At 39.7% G+C, this 16,855-nt stretch overlaps 1 long non-coding RNA gene across 1 annotated transcript in view; it reads left to right on the forward strand.

Annotated features, from left to right (window-relative positions):
• LOC309846402 overlaps positions 1-16,855 on the forward strand; it is a 125,608-nt gene that overhangs the window by 40,528 nt on the left and 68,225 nt on the right. The window contains exon 2 of the long non-coding RNA XR_014301917.1: positions 2,577-2,705. This is a non-coding gene — a long non-coding RNA (uncharacterized lncRNA). The remainder of the gene's footprint in view (positions 1-2,576; positions 2,706-16,855) is intronic.

The following is a 16,855-nucleotide window of genomic DNA, read 5'->3' on the forward strand; positions in this document are numbered from 1 at the left end:
CACGCACACCTGATACCACCCAGGCAGCAGCCAGTCCAGTCCCTACGTGCACATTCATCCTGTACATGTTCGAGTTCCATGCCTGGATTTACTTAAGCAATACACTGTTCTCTGGGGTCATGCGAAGATCTCAAATGAAAGCAAATTACTGCTTTGCTCAAAACACAACAGAGATTTACAAAGTAGCAGAAAGAAACCTTTAAAACTTGCTATGGAAGTCTCCAGGTAATTAACTCGCATGAAAAACTAAGTAGGCATGCCAATCCTTTTCTTCCTCCCAGGTTGGTAACGTCCTGGAGGGTTAGCTGTGTCCCAGCCTGGAGGGTTAGCTGTGTCCCAGCCCATTTTCCTCTTTTTGTCTGGGTTAAATTTTCTTCCTAAATATTTCATGTTGTCCTCTGTGTTCTGCAAGCCTAGCTGTCTGCTCTCTTGCTCTCTGTTAATTTGTGCAGTTAAACAGTTTGCAAGGTCTTCCTTCGCAAGCACTTCAATGTCAAGCTGCTTCTATTATTCCTAAGACTTGTTGTCCTTGCTCCTATACCTTAAGGGTTCGTTTTCTTTCTTTGCTGTTTGGTTTTTCTCTATTTTCCATTCAACTAGGTTATTCTGCTCAGGATAGCCAGCACAGAGGCACAAAACAGGCTGCTGACAAATTTTGCTGAATAAGTGCATTGAATAAGTACATTGAATCAGTGCTCTCTTACTTATTATCTCTCTGCTCGGTCTTTTTCTAATTTGTCACTCCTTTAGTGGAAATAAGGGTACTACACTGTTTAAAAAAAACAGATCTTCTCTGATAAAAATTGCTCCCCAAATCCAAGATATTAGAGATTTAGAGATGACAATGCGTATCATATTTTTCTATTATGTCAGGTTGAGCCACTTTGTATTTTTGTTTTGTTTTTCAAACATTGCCTTTTGCTTTTGAGCAATTGTGAGACTTGTTATTTAAAATACACACAAACACACCCAGTTCAATTCCACAGGGTATGCATACCCAATGGCCTTTAATGTTTTAAAATAAATACCCAATTTAATCAGTGAAGGACTGAAGTGAGGCCTTTATATTGGATGAGATCAGATGCAGTTGACCTCAGCACGGCTTCCCTTGGGCCCCAAAGTCCTCAATTGAGTGGGTCAGTGGAGAGAAACACCTGGGGCTCAGGCATAGGGCTCCTGTGGGGTGGGGTCCTTACCACGCCTGAGAAGCTTGATTCTTATTTTGCCACTGCCCTTTTATCTTCCATCCCCACATTTTATGTATTATCTTCCTTTTATCTTATACTCCTGATCTGTGCGCTTCCGTTTTCAGCTTTTCCTAATTTTTTTTTAAAGATTATTTATTTATTTATTTGACACAGAGAGAGATCACAAGTAGGCAGAGAGGCAGGCAGAGAGAGAGGGGGGAAAGCAGGCTGTCTCCTGAGCAGAGAACCTGACACGGGGCTCAATCCCAAGATCCTGTGATCACGACCTGAACCGAAGGCAGAGGCCCAACCCACTGAGCCACCCAGGCGCCCCAGCCCTAAGCTTCTCCTAATTCTTAATCCAGATGCAGACACTAGAACCCACATCCCTACCTGAGGACAGAAAGCAGTTCCCAGGGACTTCTGTAAAATATTTCAGCCTCCAGGATCTAGCGTCCTGAGAAACCCCCTTTCCTGAGACTTTTTACTTACTTCACAATCTCTTGTGATCAGCATTTTATCAGTTATCTGTGATCATCATAGCTCCTCTTTGAGCCAATTCCTGACAAAGGGATTAAGACAGTGTATGAGTCTGTGAAGGCTGCCATCAGAAAATACCAGAGACGAGGTGGCTGAAACAATAGAAATGCGGCTGAAACAATAGAAATGCGTTTTCTCACAGTTCTGGAAGCTGGGAGCCTGAGATGAAGGTGTTGGCAGGTTTGGGCTCTCCTGAGGCCTCTCTCTTTGGCTCTCAGACGGCTGCCTTCTTTCCATGTCATGGTTTTTCCTCTGTCTGCACATTCCTGGTGTCTCTGCTTCTTCTTATAAGGCCACTACTTGTATTGGATTAGGCCTTCATTCTTCTAACTTTATTCAACCTTAATTGCCTCTTAAGAGGCCTTTTCTCCAAATATAGTCACATTGCAGGGTGAGGGCTTAACATATGAATTTGGGGGAACATAATTTAATTCATAACAGATAGAATGTTGGACAACTATTAACCAATTTGTAGTAGTAGATCCTCTGCTAAAAAATTTTTCCATCTATCTGTTATAAAGCAGCTAAGTGCTTGGACTTTGTATCTAATCTTTGCACCTGCAGAATGAGGATTAAAAAAGTGTCTAGCTTATCAGGTTGTTATGAGGATGATATAAATTAAAACATGTAACATGCTTATTAAGGTTGTTAGCATATAAAAATTGCTCGAGGAGTGTTAGCTATTTTTCTTATTCTTTCTTTTTTTTTTTTTTTTTTTTTTTTGGCTTAAAGCTTAGCTGGAGCCCTTTGCTCTTAGCCCATCTATGACAGCAACCTTCATTAAAGTTTTTTTCTCTACTCAAGTTTGTTGTTGTTGTTTTTTTTTAAGATTTTATTTATTTATTTCAGAAGGAGAGAGAAAGCATGAGCAGGGTGAGGGACAGATGGACAGATGGATCCCAGGACCCTGGGATCATGACCTGAGCCAAATGCAGACACTTAACCAACTGAGCCACCCAGGCCTCCTCTCTACTCAAGGTTTGAACAAATATGAATCAACTTTGTTTTTCTTATCTTTTTATTGTTTTCTTCAAATTTTAATTTAAATTCTAGTTAGTTAACATATAGTGTAATATTGGTTTTAGGAGTACAAGTTAGTGATTCATCACTTACCTTGAACACCCAGTGCTCAACAGAACAAGTGCCCTCCTTAATACCCATCACCTATTTAACCCTTTCCCTACCCACCTTCCTCCATTAATCCTCAGTTTATTCTCTGTTAGTTAAAAGTCTTATGGTTTGCTTCCCTCTCTTTTTTCCCTCTTCCCCTACGTTCCTCTGCTTTGTTCCTTAATTTCCACATATGAGTGAAATCACATGATATTTGTCTTTCTTTGTTAGCTATTTTTATTATCAAGCTACTTGTTATTACCACACCTGGGATGCCTGAGTGGCTCGTTCGTTGAGCATCTGACTTTTGGTTTTGGCTCAGGTTGTGATCTTGGAGTCATGGGATGGAGTCCTACATCAGGCTTTGCATTTAGCACGGGGTCTGATGAAGATTCTGCCCTCTCTTTCTCCCCCTTTCTCGAGTAAATTTAAAAAAGAAAAAGAAAAAGAAATGTGCCTTCCTATCATGGCTCTAATTGCATCCTCCAAAATTCATATGTTGAAGTCCAACTCTTAATATCTCAGAAAGTAAGTGTTTGGCAATAAGGCTTTTAAAGTGGTGATTAAATTAAAATGTAGCTGTTAGAGTGGGCCCTATTTAAACACCACTGATATCCTTATAAGAAGAGGAAAAGACACTGGGGGTGTGTGAGCACAGAGGGACACCTGTGGGAGGGAGGCCCAAGGAGATGGCCTTCTGCAAGTCAAGGAAAGAAGACTGCCAGCAGCTTGATCATGGACGTCTAGTCTCTAGAACTGTGAGAAAATAACTTTCTGGTATTTCATGGGCACCCAAATAGACCAGCACACTCCTCAAAAAGAATTAGCCTGATGATATCCAACTTATTCCCTTCTAATATAAGAGAATTAGAAAGGTGCTCTCTTTGCTAGGATGACAGGACCCAAATGAGAGTCATTGCATCAGAAAGAGTGATTTCATGAACTGTCAGAGAGTGGTACTGTGGGTTTTAAAAGGGAATCAGCTTCTCTTATTAATGATACTTCTGTCATATATTTTTGTCCTTAGGAGGAATGTGTTGGATTACTTGCTTGGTAATCCTTCTGAGATGCAGATTTAACAGTGGTAATGCATACCTTAGCACACATTCTCAGTATTTCTCAGAACGAAAAACATTTCTTTTGGTTTTTTTTAAGACAGCTGACCTAAAAATTTTCTTTTTTGGTTAAACTTTTCTTATCCTTAGAGGAACGTTTCTAGTCGGAGAAAGATTGAAGGTAAGCAAAGGACACATTGGCTTGAATAGCCCAGCTACAAAGTGAACGCTCCCTGGCTGGTCATCAGGGACAAAATAACAGGAGCCAGGTGTCCAGCACTTAAGCTGTTCCTGATTTTCTAGCAGAGACCAAGTCAGGCTCATGTTCCTAGAGTGGCTTTGTGACACAGTCTGGAGAATGAGCAAGGATATGTGCATAACATCAGACCATTCCGTGAGAATGAGCCTCACTTATGGAGAATTTATGTCTGATAGTTTTCCCATTTCTGGAACATGCCAGAAGACTGAACTTCTAACAGACAGCTCTAAGTGAGAGGCATGTTTACATCTGAGAAACCTCTATCGTGATGAGAAGAAAATATTGTTTTTGGCCGTGTAACCACGGAGACAGACTCCTCCACTCAGAGAATAAAAAAAACATCTGCTTCCTTATGCTCCCTTTTTTGGTCCCATTGAATTAGGTGTTGCAAACTGGTCGCCCACAGGCCAGATTTGGTTCCTGGATGGGTTCTGTTTGACCTGCATGGTATTTGCGCAGGTTTTACATTTGAGCGTGTTTAGACAAAGCATGCACTTTCCAGTTTGGCACGATGGCCGCCACTCCCTGTTGTCCTACACACCACATGCTGGTTCCCGCGTATTTATGTGACTGGCCTGGCTCCCGAATGCATTTAGCTTGCGGCCCTTATTAAATTGTTTCCTGGCCACAGTCAGAGACTTAGCCTCAGTGCAAAAAAAGATTATTTTGTTAAGCTTTTATTGCTTATTACATATGGATCAGAGAATACTTACATCTGCAGCGAAGATATTGGAGGGATTTGAAATACTGCCACCAAGGCAAATTCTACCGTAGTCAGCAGGGAATGGACAACCAACTCCCTGGCTTCCTCTAACACCGGAGGAGTGAGTGAGTCATGTACTTCCCCCAGGAGTTCTTCTTAGTTCTGAGCCTAGATCTGGATGATCTAAAGTGGTCCCTGCTAGCCCAGATGTGGGTTCAGAGTGCTCAGAATGTGGCTAGTCTGATTGGAGATGTGCCCTGGGTATAAAATGCACACTGGGTTTCCAACACTGAACACCAACATAGTGTGAGATAATGGTTCACTCACAGCTTTTATATTAGTACTTTAAGATAACAGTTTTGAGATACTGGGTTAAGAGTTAATTTCATTTGTTCCTTTTTTATCTTTTTAAATGTGGTTACTAGAAAATTTATAACAGCAGATGTGGCTCAGATTGTGTTTTTATTGGACAACACTAGACCAGAAGCTAACCAAAATGAATTCTTAACTACATCATATTTATTAACTTCACAGTACCATCTGCTGAGTTTATTTGTAACGGCCCTTCTATCAAACCAATAATGAATGACTATTTTCAGTTTCCAGAAGAAGAACACTTTCTGGGTTGTGGTATTAAAGATAAATGGGCTTGCTGAAGGGGAAGAAGTGGGCTAGGAAGATCATCATCAGGTGAACACAAGAGAAGAGTTTGGGCTGGAAATTTGCTGTTGCTTTGACGTGTGACATGATGTCTCAAGTTTGTTACTCATTTCTCTATCAGGCGGCTCCTACGCTTCTTTTAATGTGTTTGCTCACACACATGCCCACCCGTGGACACATATTCATGTATGTAAACACACACACTCACACAGCTGTAGCTAGGAGCCTCTCTTAGGGGTTCTCCTGACATCTAATTAAATTCCTTACCAGTGGGATTCTTTACCTTGGAATTCTTTTAAAACCCTAGTGGTTGTTAGAAATCATTCGTGGACTCTTTCTTTCTTGGTACAAAAATTAAAGAGACAAGAAAGTACTGAAATTGATCTTGGATAGTGTATGAGGAGCTTGGAGGCAGATAGGATCCTGGAAAGGGACTAGAAGCTGGAGGAGGAAGACAGAGAACCTTCTGTCACTTCCCAGTCCATATCCTCCGGGTCTGCTGCTCCTCCCATAACAGGTGGTGCCAAGAGGAAGTGATGTACACTTACTGTGCAGATCTAAGTGGATAGCAAATGCGAGTGCCTTTTAATCTCTTAGGATTCCCAAGCTAATATTTTTTATTAGGGAATATATGTATTTATTCCATAATCATTATTGTCAACAAATATTTAAGTCACTACATGCAAGGTACCATCCCAAGAGCCGTGCTCTGATTTGGAACAGGCTAAACCAAAAGCTATGTTCATTGTGAACTTGACCTTGTATGTCCTACAGCCTCCACTGTGGCAGAAAAGGAATCGACTCTTACATACAGGTTTCATTTTACTAGACTGTTAACCCACACTTAACTGTTTAGAAAGTTAATTTTGAGATTGGTGAATTTAACCTTGGTCCTGTTTGTTGCACCCAATAAATAGATTATTTAAAAATTTTTTGCTATCCCTTTTACTCAAGAACAATTGTGTCCTTTTTAATTGGTGCTCTAGAGGGGACATCTCTCAAGGACTAAGCATATGTCACTGAGGACTTGAGAAACAGATTAATTTGCTTAGGGCTTCAAGCACTTGGGTTTGCTCCCCTCTACTCTTTTTCATTGTACGTTCCTTTTTCTATGGTTTTAAAAGGGAAATACCTTTTAGCTCTTTTGATGCTCTGTGCCATCAGAATAACTTAATTATTTCCAAGATCACATTTCTAAAAAATCTAAAAGAAAAACATCGGGTTGGGGAGACACACAGCATAGAATGTAAACTGCCTTCTCCACTTACTGCTGTGTTTCTTTAACTTTGGTTTTAATCGGCCAGCTCTGTTTCAGTCTCGCTTGTTTCTGAGCAGAAACATAAATCTTGGCGAGAGGCAAGAAGATAGGTAAGAGAGATGAGGTAGAAAATAAGCTTTACTAGGAAAGAGGGAATGTCACCGTGGATAAGGAGAGTCAAAGGCGGAGGAGAAGGTGAATGTGGTGACGACCAAGAGTCTCTACTTGATCCAGCTCCTGCTGGCTCTTCTGGGCCCTCTTTTCAACGAGGCCTCAACCTTGGCCCATACAAACTACAGACTCTCAACACAAATGATTTTATCCACTCCGCTGTCCCTCTTCTGGTAGCTCAAGGTCACATCCCTAGGATGACCTTCAAGCTGCTAAAGTGCCTTCCTCAGAAAGTACAAAGTGCCAAAAGAATTTATTGTTTGTTCTAGCCAACACTTGATATCAGGCCCCTGACTGTTCTTTTCTTCAGAGATTTACTAAACAGGGCTTAAAATGGTAAATCCTCCCTCTGTCCCTTTGAGACGGATATACATATCCTACAACCCAGGAGTGTCCTTCTCAAGGACCTGAGAGCCACCTGTCCTTTAAATGTAATTTTTAAAATGTAATCACTAGGAAGGTTAGGACCTCTGTCTCCCAGTCTCTGTGGGAGAACAGAATCCTAACTTTAGTACTTAGCAGCTACTAGACACTGCTGGCCTAATGGCATCTAAACTGATCACCCTTTATAATTTTTCACGTCCCTGAGTTCCTGCTTGCCCACTTTTTACTTCCTCATTCTTCCTTTAAAACAGCCAGTCAACTCTGTTCGAAGTGAAATTGAGTTTGGTTCATGCTAGGCCCTCTTTCCATTTGCAGTAGCATATTATTAATTAAAAACCTGTCCTTGCTACTTTAACTAGCCTCTGGTTTTGTTTGTCTTGAATAGGATGTATCCTAGAGTGGCCCCCAGTGAGTCCATCCTTCTTTATTCCCCTTCTCTTGGGTGTATGGAATGTATGACTTGCTTCTAACCAATGGAATATTACATGGTGACCCAACTGCCACTCCCTTGATTAGGTTATATTATCTTAGCATCTTAGCAGATGAGAGAGAGGGAGAAATCCTTCTGATGACCTTGAAGAAGCAAGTAGCCATGTTATAGACTGCCAGTGGAGAGGACCGGGTGGCAGGGGAACTATGGGGGCCTTTACCAGCTGAGGATGTCCTCTGGCAACAAGCTAGTTGAAGCTAGTAAGAAGCCAAGGTGCTCAGGCATATAGCCACAAGGAGCTGAATCCTGCCAACAGCCTCCATGGACTCCTTCCTGATCATGGAAGTTGTGAGATAAAAAGAATGAGTGCTTTAAAATGTTTAACCTGTGGTAATTTTTTATGCACTAGAAAATGAAAACAATTACTACATAAAATTCTATGCTAAGATTATATTTTTACTTTTAAAGATTTTTTATTTTGGGGCACCTGGGTGGCTCGGTGGGTTAAGCCTCTGCCTTCGGCTCAGGTCATGATCTCGCGGGCCTGGGATCGAGCCCCACATCGGGCTCTCTGCTCAGCAGGGAGCCTGCTTCCTCCTCTCTCTCTGCCTGCTTCTCTGCCTACTTGCGATCTCTGTCTGTCAAATAAATAAATAAAATTAAAAATATATATATATTTAAAGATTTTTTATTTTCATTTTTTACTATAAAATTTCAAACATACTGTTGAATTAAAAAAAAAAAGATTTATTGGGATGTCTGGGTGGCTCAGTTGTTAAGCATCTGCCTTTGTTTCAGGTCATGATCCCAGGGTCCTGGGATTGAGCCCCATATCCCTCTCCCACTCCCCCTGCTTGTGTCCCCCAACCTTTCTCTGTCTGTCTCTCTCCCTCTGTCAAATAAATAGATAAAATATTTTAAAAAAAGATTTATTTATTTATTTGAGAGAGAGACCATGAACATCGTGGGGAGGGGTGGAAGAGAATCTTAACCAGACCCTGCGCTGAGCGTGGAGCCCCACACAGGGCTCGATCTCATGACCCTGAGAAGGAAACCTGAGCTGATACCAAGAGTCAGTCACTTAATTGACTCTGCCACCCAGGTACCCCTGAAAGACTTTTAGATGAACACCTGAATATCTATCACTTAGATCTTATTAACATTTTACTATACTTTCTTTATCACCTATCTTTTTATCTATCAATCTATCTTATTTCTTGGTACATTTCAAAGTAAAATTTGACATCAGTTCACTTTCCCCTAAATTCAATATTCCTTGATAGTTTTTAATACATAACTTACATGCAGTGATATGTATGCAAATTCTAGTTGTACATTCATTTGACAAATGCATACACCTGTGTAACCCAAACCCCTATCACGATAATTAGTGAAACTTTCGATCACCCCATAGAGCTCATGTTTCTTCCCAGTTACTTCCTGTTTTCAGCCCCACCTGACCCCCCAACAGAAGGAAGCATTGTTCTATTTCTCCCACATATTGGTTCCTGTCCTGGAACTTCACGTAAGTGGAATCATATAATATGTACTCTCTTGTACAAAGTTTCTTTTATTTAACAATGTTTTGGGATTTATCTGAAAAATTGAGTCGATAGTTTCTTAGGAAATTGTTATATAATGAAATCGAAAAACCATATCAACTATTTACCTTAAAGAGGGCATGAAGGTCTAGAGGTTTTGGGGGCAAGTGATTTCAAACTTTTAACAAACATAATTTCTACCAAGTTTAAATTATTTCTTAGCATAGATGTAGTTATAAAACTGTTGCTTTACCCACCTACTAGAGCCTCAGTACAAAAATCAATCAATATAACACTCAGAAAAGTAGATAAATGAATTTCACTTTGCAACAAGCCTGAATACAATATTAAACTGAATCCATATGCCTCATAAAAATAATGCATAACCAAATAGAGTTTATCCCAGGATTACAATGATAGCTTAGTATTTTTAAAAAAACCCTATGAATATAATACATTATCTCAACAGTAAATCACAACAAAACCCAAACACTGGATTATCTTGCAAGATATGGTAGTAGAGGTCTTTGAGGACTTCTGATTAAACATGAAAGTGGGACATGTGCTCAGATAGTTCCAAACCTTTACTAAAATAACTGCAAGGAGATGCAAAAGGGTTGAAACTTTAACAGAGAAAGAAAACTGGCTAGGAGACTGTAGCTGACTAGAGGAGTCAATGCGGTCCTGGAGGAAAGAAAATAAATGGGAGAGAGGGAGAGATGCAAACCAGAAGCAATAGTTTGCACTACTTATGCTCAGAACAGCTCAGGAACGACGATGGCAGGTACCCCTAAAGGTAAGGATATGTGTGGGCTGAAAACAAAATGTTCTGCTCAAAGTTTCTGTCAAGAAGTGTTAGACCTTCAGATTCCCTCTTCACCTTGCATAACCAAAGGACTCTCCCTCTCTGGCCATGGAAGAAGACTGCAGGTGTATTCTCTGGAGATGTTGAGGCAGAGATGTGGACTACCACATCAACTACCAGTGATGGTTGAAACAGGGTACCATGTTGGAAACAGGGTGATTAAGTTGAAAACAGTGAGATTCCAGGTTCCCTTTCAGTGCCCAGGACCGGTAGCTAGGCTTATGTTCCTAGGGAAAATAGAGCATTCATTATTCTCTGGGAAAAATGACCAGACCAGAAGAAAAAAGCTATAGAAATAAATATTCGTGCTCCCCAATGGCATGGCTGGGTCCATCCCAATACCCTATCATGAGGGCCACCGTTCTATGAGCCTTATCCATAAATAAAAACACAAAGCTTTTTTTAGAGTAAAAATATAACTGAGGGGGTACCTGGGTGGCTCAGTCTGTTAAGAATCTGACTCTTGATTTCAACTCAGGTTTTGATCTCAGGGTCATGAGGTCAAGCCCCATGTTGGGCTCCATGCTGGTCATGGAGCCTACTTAAAAAAAAAAAAAAAAAAGGAACAAAACAAAACTAATAATCATCATACATTTAAGGAAATATCTTGAGGTGAAGATGTTTGTTATGAGAACAGATGTTAAAACAGAAAAAGAAACTCGGAGGAAAGTGAAACAAAGCAGAAAGTAGAATAAAACTTCACAAAGTCTTTAATTAATATTTCAGAGAGATAAGAAAAGATTGCCTTCACGAAATAAATGCAGGATGCTTTGAGAAAATTTTGGAAACCAAGAAAAGCCTTACAGGTATGCAAAACATTAAGACGAAATTTTTAAAAATGCATCAAGAAGAGAAAGCTGATGAATCTTCTAGGAAGAAGCAGAAGAAGGTTAAAGAAGAGGAAGAGAAGACATGAGAGCTTTCCTGAAATACCAGGTCTGAGACAACTTGGAATGTTGGTGCTTTAGTTGAAGGTCTATGGAGGCAAGAGTGAGGACAAAAGGGATGTGAAGCAAGGGTTGTCAAGAGATGTAAAGTGATGCATTATTAGCTTGGTTACCACTTTGCAATATGCCAAAGAAAGAAAGCAGGTTGGTTAGGTTCACTCAACATGCAAGATTTTTTGCCAGATAGGCTGCAAGGAGCAGCCATGTTTTGGAGCAATCTATGGGAAAGAGAAGGGAGAGGGAGTTGTTTCTGCCCAGATCCTTCCCATATCTTACTTCGCATTGGTCAAAGTTTACCCCATGGGAATTAACCCTTCTGCATATCCTATCTCTATTGGTGTCCACTTTTTGGAAGCTACCAAAGATGCCATATCTCATGTTGCCTAGTGTAGTGTTTCATTTAAGTCCTGACATGGAGCAAGGAGCCAAAAACTCTGACTTGGCTGTGCACCTGTGGTCAGGGAAGGGCCTGACATTCCCGGGTGACCAGTTGGCCTCAAGTGGCAGCACTGACCAGTGGTGGTAGCCAAGGTGAAGAGGTGGCCAGATGCCAGAAGAGGTGCAGAAAATTTATCTAAAATTGAAGAATCAAGATAAGTCAGGAAGAAATGCGTATGCTCTTTAGAAATAGATCTACAAGTTTCAATTAAACGTTTCAACTCATAGAGGAACAATGTAACTGGGAACTCCTATAATTTGAGGATATATAATCCTTTCTAAGTATAACCCCAATGGCATAAAGCCATAAAGGAAAAGAAGGATAGATTTAAAACTTTTTTTTTTTAAGATTTTATTTATTTGACAGAGAGAGATCACAAGTAGGCAGAGAGGCAGGCAGAGAGGGAGGAGGAAGCAGGCTCCTTGCTTAGCAGAGAGCCTGATGCAGGGCTTGATTCCAGGACCCTGAGGCCATGAGCTGAGTCAAAGGCAGGGGCTTAGCTCACTAAACCACCCAAGCGCTCCTTAAAACTTCTTTTTATCAATTAACATCACCCACTCAAAACATTTAAAATAAGATTCTGAAAGAAACAACTCTGGGTATCAATACATGACAAATAATCAATATCCTTAAAATACATGCAATTTACAAATAAATGAAAAGGATGTGAATATTCCTATTGGAAAATGGGAAAAAGTTATAAACATTCAGTTCACAAAATAAAATAATATAAATGGCTAGTTCAGAGATGATAATACATAAGTACAAATTTAAATGAAATCCCATTTTAGCTTATCTTCTTGGTAATAAAACAAGCATTAAAACCTACTTGGGGAGGGCATTGAGTAAATATTTAGGGGTGGTAGAACTGTAAGTACACAATCTTTCTAGAGAACAATTTGGCAGTATGTATTAAAAACCTTAAAATATGTATACCCTTACAGTTCGAAGTCTGATTCAAGGAATTTATCTGAGATTAGGACACAAAAATGTACATATATGTTTATTTCAGCTTTAAAAAAAAAAGAAAAAAAGATTTTATTTATTTATTTAAGAGAGAGAGAGTATAAGCTGGGGAAAGAGGCAGAGGAAGAGGGAGAAGCAGACTCCCCGGCTGAGGAGGGAGCTCAACATGGGACTTGATCCCAGGACTCTGGGATCATGACCTGAGCCAAAGGCAGATGCTTATCTGACTGAGCTGCCCAGGTGCCCCTAATTTCAGCTTTTATTATAATGCTAACAACACAAAACATAAAAATCCAACACAAGGTTACTAGTTATTTAAATGATAATATATCCAAATATCTGAATATTATGCAGTCCTTAAAAATATTCTTTTCTAGGGGTGCCTGGGTGACTCAGTCATTAAATATCTGCCTAAGCCTCAGGTCATGATCTCAGGGTCCTGGGATCCAGTCCCACGTCAGGTTCCCTGCTCAGTAGGAAGCCTGCTTCTCTCTCTTCCACTCCCCCTGTTTATTGTGTTCCTTCCCTCACACACTCTCTCTCTTTCTGTAAAATAAATAAATAAAATCTGGGGGAAAAAATGTGCTTTTCTATTTATAGCCATAGAAAGATATTCATGGTATATTGTTAATTGAAAAAAAAAAACCCATCATGATATATTCCTTTTTTTTTCTAAACATTTACATTTATTAGATAGAAATGAAAGGAAAACTAGAGAAAAAAGAAATTTTACTTGCAAAATGTTTGCAAAGGAGTTTATTCTTTGGAAGAATTGGCCTGCTGAGTAAAAAATAAGAGAGATATTTAAAGAAAATCTCCCACATGGTTGCAGAGAGTTTAATCATGGTGGGAAAAGTTTTCTCACACAATTCTATCTGCAAGGAGTATCATATATTAGTAGCTGTTGCCATCACAAGAGGCAGGGATAAAGTTATATTTGTTAGAAATCAGTAGTAATGGGAGTTCAGGACACAATAGCCCAGGATATAGCACTTTGACATAGTTGAATTTATTAAGCTAAAGGAGTTTGAGAAAACAGTAGAAGGAAGATCACTGTGACCTTTCCCCTGGCCTTCTCCCTGAAACTGGTCACAAACCCTCAGGTGAGAGATACCCTCCCTCTACCTGAAAGAAAGGAACATTGTTATCTCCAAGGACAAAGGGAGGCTCAGAAGAATCTTAAGAAAGATTCTGGCTAACTGGCTAAACCTAGTTTACATACTAACGCCATACTCCTTAACTTGTTCTATTTCTCCTCTACTGTCCACGTCTCATCAGACCTGGCATAAAAAAAACTCAGTTCTAATTGTTTCTTCAGGTTTTCATTTCGTTATGAAGTTTCCTGTGTCACATAAAACTGACAAAGACAGATTAACAGGAGAAATACATTTATATGCTTTTCTCCTGTTAATCTGTCTTTGTCAGTTTAATTTTTAGATCCAGCTAGAGACTCAAAGAGGGTCGGGGGAAACTTTTTTCTCCCCTACAGTAGCATATAGGAAAGGAATAAAGGTTTCATTTATTTTGGAGACTATCGCTAGATAGTGGTTCTGTATTTTTATTTGTTTTAGAGTCAAAGGGCTCCCCCACCTCCCACCCCTACCTACTAACTCATGATAGTGGTAGACGAAAATCCACTTTGCTTTCTCAGGCAGAAAAAAGTGTGGAAGAATATATATATCACAAAGTAAATATAATTATCTCTGAGAGGTAGGATTACAGATGATCTTTTATTTATATTTTTGTCTTTTGTGTTTGACTGTATTTTCTATCATCATGTTGTTGCTTATACAAAATATTCTGATTATAAAAGCAATAGATTCTTGTTAATATATATATTAACATATATATGAAAAATATATATAAAATACACACAGATGAGTTAATTAACATTGAGAAGTGTAAGGAAGAAAATTGAAATTGTGTCTAACCACCCAGGAGTCTCATTTTGGTGTATTTGGTATGTTTGATACATTTTCTTCCCATAATTTTTTTCATTGTTTATTTGAATCTCTAATCTGCTTTTTTCCTCTTAGCAAGTAAAGTACATGCATATTCCACTGTTATTACTTTTTTCCCATAAAATTTTAATGGCTTCATGAACTTCTACCATATGCATATACCACATTTCTTTACCTAGTATTATTACCTATTATTTGTGTTACTTCCAATTTGGGGCTCTTAAATGATTTCAGTTCATAATGAACATCCTCATTATGTAAATCATTGTATGCATTTTAGATTATTTCCTTAGCTCCTTGGAAATAGAATTACAATGTAAAAGGTGAGAATGCATTTAAGACTCTTTATGCATGTTGTCAGGTTGGCTTCTAGAAAGGTTGAGAATCAAAACCATCCACCCCGCCCCCCCACAGTCTGGACACTTAGGACTGAAACTAACTATCCCCTATGCAGTTTAGCATCTATATGAATAGGGCTGTGCTGTTCCATTGACTTCATTAGCATGGTTTTACTATTTCAGAAAGACTCATCAACTGAAACACCCATCAGCTTTTCAGTGGGAAGGACCCTAAGCTTCTCTGAATCTTTGCTCAAAATGCTTCACCTTGCTGTTCCCACCAATCCTGGACTGTTGTATCATGATCCTCACTCAGTTCTAATCATACCCAACCCACTCAAAGCTTTAAACTTATAGTTTTCAATAAATTCCAACCTGGCCATCTCACATCCTAGACACAAAGTAGTGCAGAATTGGGGTTCTCTCTTATCTTATCAGGCAGTTAATTCAGGTTTGTCTTAATGAGACCAAGACCAAACTTATTCTGATCACTGCACAATAGGCCATTAAGTCAAGGGGAAAGATGTTGGGGTAGGAAATTGTCGGCAAACCAAACGGGCGGTGAACTATTGTCCGGAAGAACTGTCTCCCATCAGCTTGAACTTTGAGCTTCTGTGTCAGGAAGAGGAGAAATCAGGAGGGCACTGGAGCCAAAAGCTGACTGACGTCTGTGGATCCGAAGGTCACATAACTTCTTTGTCCTTTGTCAGTTGATCTTTGCATATAGGAATCTGGTCATGTTGTTTCTGTAAATCTTGAACATAGCATGGTCATCTCTGTATGTACTTATCTCCCTGTGTGAGGTAGGTTTCAGGTAAAAACAGTTTTTGCAAATCTTAGCTGTGATAGTCAGGGCTAAACAGAACTTTCTAAGCTATAGGTCATAGCAGCAAGGGAAATAGAAGCAATATGGAGTCAGACATGCTAAGTTTCTCTCTGTTACATTAGCAATTTATGCTGATGACAGTCTATACATTTTGCAGGGCGTAAAAGCCCAGGTAAGGAAATCAGTTTTGCATCAACAGATCCAAAGGGATAATACAATCAGATGTTAATCTAACCAAGCAGCCAGGCCCATTGGTGACAACCTTATAGATGGATTTAACAAACTGTAAAGAAGGATTACTGGTAGGAATACCATACATCTTTTTGCCAGGGATCTCTGGTTTATACCTGTTGTCCTAGTAAAATTATTAATAGCACCCCTTTCCTGCTTAGATTTTCCTGGTTTAAAGTATGCATTCTGAGGAGTTCTTTACTGTCAGGTAGGGACTATTCATCAGACTTCATTATGACTCTATTAATCTAGTCCTCTATAATATTATCAATAATATTTTATTACCAAGAAATATAGCCCTAGTCACTAATTGCCTGTAGGGCCAGGCCCTGGGCTGCAGGCTTCTTGTGCATTTTTTATCTCATGTAATTCTCACAAGAGTCTTCTGAGTTAAGATTATCATTATTCCCATTTTATAGACCTACTCAGAATCAAAATCCCTAGACAATATCAGAACTCTGTCCTTTTGAAAGCTCCTGGGTAATTCCAATGCATCTGTCCCTGCTTGGGAAGTCTAGAACCATTGTGCCCGCTGATCTGGGAGAGGTGATGATGTGTGTGACACAGACGTCCTGTCCTGCCCACTAGGGTCTTAGAGCTAGACAGGCCATTAGACAAGTGTATACATGTCCAATAAAGGTGTATGGAATGACAAAACAAAAACAATTTAGTAACAAGTTTGATGTCTTTATTTAAAGGAAAATAATTCATGGATCAGGGAAGTACAGGGTTTCACAAGCAGTGGAACTCTCTTCCCAAGGGACTTGGGGCAACAGCAAGTTGTATAGCTTTGGAAGCAGCAACATGGACATGGGGTCTGATTGACCAGGTCAGGGATTTCCTTACAAGGCTAGCAGGTCCTGTTTTCTAGGGTAAGGGGAGCTAGCTAGAGTTGAGTTCGAGAGTTGTGACTGGTGTATGTCAGGGTTCCTTTGCAGGTGTTTCCTGTAAGCACAGATGACTAAGATTTGGATTTGTGACTTG

This window comes from Mustela nivalis, assembly GCF_964662115.1.
Source record: "Mustela nivalis genome assembly, chromosome: 13".
Lineage (NCBI taxonomy): Eukaryota > Metazoa > Chordata > Mammalia > Carnivora > Mustelidae > Mustela > Mustela nivalis.